Source organism: Heterocephalus glaber, unplaced genomic scaffold (assembly GCF_053883595.1).
Source record: "Heterocephalus glaber isolate CG9 unplaced genomic scaffold, H.glaber_assembly_v1.0 deba00001610, whole genome shotgun sequence".
NCBI classification, from domain to species: Eukaryota; Metazoa; Chordata; class Mammalia; order Rodentia; family Bathyergidae; genus Heterocephalus; species Heterocephalus glaber.
In genome coordinates, this window is record NW_028258381.1 from 12,596,113 (window position 1) to 12,601,357 (window position 5,245).

Here is a 5,245-nt window from a genome sequence, read left to right on the forward strand (position 1 = left end):
GGCCTTTGCACTGAGCTACATCCCTAGCCTCTTTTTTTTTTTTTCATGTTGAGACAGGGTCTCCCTAAGTCACTAAATGGCCCAGGCTGGTCTGGAGCTTGCAATCCTTCTGTCTCAGCCTCCCAGAGTGCTGGGATGACAGGTGCATGCCACCACATGTAACTCTTAATGACCAAATCGAAAGGAACAGGCAGACTCGGTGATTTTCCTTTCTTCCTGCAGGTATTCAGGATGCAAAGGGTTCCATACTGACACGTTCCACGTCCACTCTTCTGGGACGTTTGCTCTAATCATGTCCTCCAGGCTGCAAGGGGCCAGATGGTCCACAGCCACAGCTGGGACCCCTGCCCCCGGAAAGGCTCTGGTTCCAAGCAGGAAGGAAGGGTTCCAGGCACAGATTCCTCTGCAATGGGCATTGTGCTTGGCCTCTTCCTTCAGGTGGGTGCAGCCGGCTCGCCTTTCACAGACTTCTCTTCTGCACATCAGCTCTACCCGGCCCACTGTTGTCCAGAAGCACAGTGCGGACAGAGGGATGTCTTTTGAGAGCAAGACAGACAGACCATAGACAGCCGAGCACGTTTTCACAAGAGTTACTAGGGTTTATTTATTTGCTTGCTTATTTCTTTATTTACTTTTGTGGTCCTGGGGATTGAACTTGGGGCCTCCACACTGAGCCACATCCATAACACCTTTTCTGTTTTTTAACTTTTGGGACAGGGTCTCCCCAAGTTATTAATTTGCTCAGATTGGGTTTAAACTTGAGAGCCAACTGCTTCAGCTTCCCAGAATGCTGGCATTACAGGGCCACTATACCCAGCTTTCCTTTATTTTATTTCATTTGCTGTTGTTAATCTCTTAGCGTGCCTAACATATAAACCAAATACACATGTGCTGTTGGCAGCACGTATGACATCTACAGGGAAGGGGTCATCGGAGGGCCATGTGTATGTGGTCTGAGCATCCCCTGGGGTGTCAGGTGGACCCCACACTGCACTAGGAGGACAGTGACACCCCGCTGCTCACTTTCTTTGCTCTTCACTGACTGAATGAAGCTCAAGGCTGGGCGGACTGGCTGTCCGAGCCTCCCTTTGTCAGAAGCTCAGAGGATGAAGCAAACACAGCTGGGAGCTGAGCCCAAGGCTGCGCCTGCCACAGTCTCGGCCCGCAAATCTGCTTCTCCTGCCGGGTCCAGGTCAGCTCGGGGAAGAACCACGCCATCCCGGCTTCCAACTCTGCAGGGACTGATTTCCTTCTTGGGACACTAGGAATTCCAAGCCCAAACTCTGCCCACCACCCTCTGAACGTCCTCTTGGTGGCACTAGGACCCATGCCTCAGCATTGTTGCTGCACAGACCCCTGATTGCCCCCTCCTTGCCAGTTGCTCATTTTGGCCACCTGTTGGTCCCTACTCCTGTCCCCTCCTTTTTCCTTTGTCCTGACTCAGAATCCTCAGGCTCCTGGACTGCCCTGAGACCCAGCCAGCTACCTACAAGCCCCGAAATCATGAGCCCGGCTGGGACCTTGAATGTCCCAGGCACCAAGGAAGTTCTTCAGGTGGGTGCTCAAAAGCATGCAAAGATGAGGCTTCTTGCTCCCCTTGTTGAGGCCTGCCCTGCCCAGAGCCTAGTTCCTCACACCCCCTGTAAATGCAGGCCTGGGCGCCCCGTTGTGGAAGCAGTGACTCCACTCTGCTCTTCCCGAGGACTGCAGCCGGCCTCACCATGACCCCCACTTTGGTCTGTTCTTTCTTGGGATCCCAGCCAGCCCCACCTCCAGAGGGTCACACACACTGCTGCTGCAAAGTCTCCTGCCACCACTTTGGGGCGATTCCAGCCAGGGAGTCAGCCACAGTGGCCACTGCCTGGGCACTGAGGACTGTCCCTGACGCACATGGGAGTGCAGAGTGGAACAGTGTGGGGATGCTGGGAGTGGATCAGAGCATTCCTGCCCTCCTGCTTCTACACTGCACAAGCCCCAGGTGAAGGGACCGCCTCTGATACCTGCACCAGGAGAGACTGGAACTGTTGTTTGTAAATACGACAGGAAGCTCCCAGCCTCCTGCATGTTCTAAATCAAACAGTCAAATAGAAAGATCGATTACTTCCATTGTAGATCATTCGTCTGTTCCTCCTTCCCTGGGCTTTCCCAAGGCCGGATTATCTGTGCTGCTTCTGTCTGATCATTAGGCTCAGAAAGTCTAAGATGCAGCCCTCATTTGACTTCATTAAATGGAATACTGTGCGATGCAGCCAATACATTAAATGCCAACTTCAGTGGATAAAGTAAATAATGTTAATGTGGAAGGGTAATCAATGGTTCCTCACATAATATGCAAGCACACAACCAAGTATCTGATCTCCCCTCCCTGTGGGCTTAATTAGCATTCCTGCATAATTAAATAACCATGGCTGGATGGCTTGAAAAAATGAAGTGTTCTTGAAATTAAAAACCGTATTTATACCATGACATTTGTTTATGGTAAATATTGAACATTGTTTTTGAAAAATTACAGTTTTAGGACATGCATTGTTTTGAAATTGCATCCCTGCTTTCATCAGAACATCAGCTGCTTTTTGTCAAGGGAACCCCAGCCCCTCAGTGTCCCCAGGCTCCAGGGGCCTTGGAGGAGGGCCTTGCCTCTCACATCTGGATTAACCTGGAGGCCGGTGTGCCTCCCTCCTCCAGTTACTGTGTGTGTTTCCATTCCTCACCACTGCCCAAGTCTGAAAGGTTCAGCAGGCTCCGGGCATGGGCAACTCCTGAGTTCTGAACAGCACGCCATTTGCAGTCCATGGAGACATCTCCCTGCGTGCTGCTCCCCGCTTTCCCCTGAGCATCCACCCTCCCTGAGCCACCCCCCCCACGGTCCATGGCTGTGCTGGTTATCAGCTCTCTCCTTGGGTGTGGCAGTGCTTCTGTTGGCAGAGCGTTATATTACTTAATAAAGGCCCCAAAGCACAAAGCAACAGTACTTTTATTATCTACCTACAGTTGTTTTGTTTAATTATTATTGTTAACCTTGTACTCTGTAATATGCTTTAGATTGGGAATGTCCCCCAAAATCTCGAGTTGGGGCTTTGGGAGGTGACTGATTGGATCATGGGGGGCTGTACTCACCAGTGGATTAACCTGGAGATGAACCCATAGGTAGCTGCTGTTAGGAGGGGTCTGGGAAGATGTGGAAGAGGCAGGCCCCTGTGGGTGTGGCCTGGAAAGGTGTACCTCCCTCTTGGGCTCCTTCTTCTCTCTCTGCTTCTAGGCTGCTCTACCCTAGGCACATTTTCCTCCACAGACCCCTCTTTCATGCTGTTTCTGCCCCAGAGCCAGCCAAGGACGGAAACCACGAGCCAAAATAACCCTCTCCTCCTTTGACTTGTGTGTGTTCAGGGAGTGAAGAGCAACTGAGACACTGTCTAATTTATAAGATAAAATTTATCTAGGTGTGTAGGTATATGAATAACAGGGCTTGGTACTAGTCAGAGGTAGTGGCACACACTTACAATTCCACTGCTCGGGGAAGCTGAGGCAGGAGGATCACAAGTTCTGGCCCAGCCTGGGCAATTTAGTGAGACTCTTTCTTTAAAAATAACAGCAACAATAGGGTCTGGTATGATCTGGGGTTTTATGCATCCACAGGGGTCTTGAAATATATGCCCAGTGAATAAGGAGGGAATACTGTATTTAGGGATTTTTTTTTTGTTTCTATTAATTTACTGAATTTGTAGAAGTTCCCTGACTGTAAAATTTCTTCTAAAGTCTCTTAACATTTCTTTTTGTTTTCAGAGATATTACTTAGTCCAAATTATTCTACATCTTTCGCACCATTTCTGTGGGCTTTGGAGAGGGCAGCTTTAGCCGCAAATGATAGTATTTGGAGTTCCAAGTAAGCAGGTGCCTCCTCTCAGCAGAAGGAAGCACAAGGAGGTATTTCTCACTAAAGTACCAGGCCAAAGGGAGCCACCACGTTGCTATGGAAACGTGTCTAGAGCAGAGTTGTCCCATGAATCTTCCTATTCCTGTAAGGAAGGGTGCTTGCCTCCCTGTTCGAAACCTCCATGTGGCTCTCGAGGGATTTGAATGAGACTTGGGTGACCAGGAAGCATTTTCCCATTACTCTCATTGTGTAAAAAGTCATCCAGGGTCAGTGGCTTCCACACAGGACAGCAGCGTTCTGGAAACTCAAGTCTGAGCAACACAGAATGTTCCCTTATGATGGGGACAATGCAGGATTCACTCGGGGCTTAGCGCTCTGCATATTTACCCAGTCATCACCTCTTCCTCTGCCCCGCCCACCGGGGCACAAGGGGAAAGAGGGTTCAGGTAGATGGCTGGGGGCTGCCCATCTTCTGCAGGCATTAGCTGAGAACCCTCCTGTGCTTCCTGAGTTCCTCGCAGCTCAGTTTAAGGCTCTCAAGCCCACAGAGGACCCACAGAAGAAAATTCCTGCTACGCTGGACCTGCCTGCCCTGCGGCAGCCTGCTGAGTTTCTAGCTGTCAGATTGCCCTTGGCCAGCCCACGGGCTCCGGTGCAGCAGGCAGCGGTCAGCAGAACCACTACCCCCCAAAACCTGGAGATCCCTTGGTGTGGGCTGGTAAATTGCTTCTGACCCAAACCACTCCACATGCCTGTGGGCTCTGCAGTCCCGGCCTCCATTCTGGATGCCAGTCAGTGCCCCCTCTGACTGGGGCTGCCCTCTGCTCTGACACTGCTCTGGACTTCTGCGTCACTCTTGTCTGCTCCCCAGTGACCTGCCAGGGATACCCGGGGGAGCCTCCTGGCCAGCTCCTCCTCCCTACTGGACCCCTGTCTTTCTAAGTAGTCAGGACCTCATGCTCTGGTCTCAGGGCTTAGCCTGTCCTGGCTAAGGAATCACATCTCTGCTGCGAGGTGTTTATTTCCTTAAGAAATATCACTATACTTCAACCACTGTGACAACTTCCTGAGCAGATCCTAAGTAGTTTTGTAAAAAAATTGCAGACAGCTGAAAGGAATCTGCACTATTTTATTCTTTATCTCCCGTTTGTCCAATATTTGCCTATGATTTGGGATGGACTGGGGCCCCCACTTTAATAACCACAATAGATAGGCTGAATACATACCAAGTCTTGGAGTTTTTTGAGTAATTTTCAGACCCTTCAAAATGACCATGCCTTTCCAACTATCAATTCTACCTTATGAATTCCTAGAAAGTTAGTGTGTCCAATAGCAATATTTTTTACAATAATAAAAATCAGAAAAATCTAA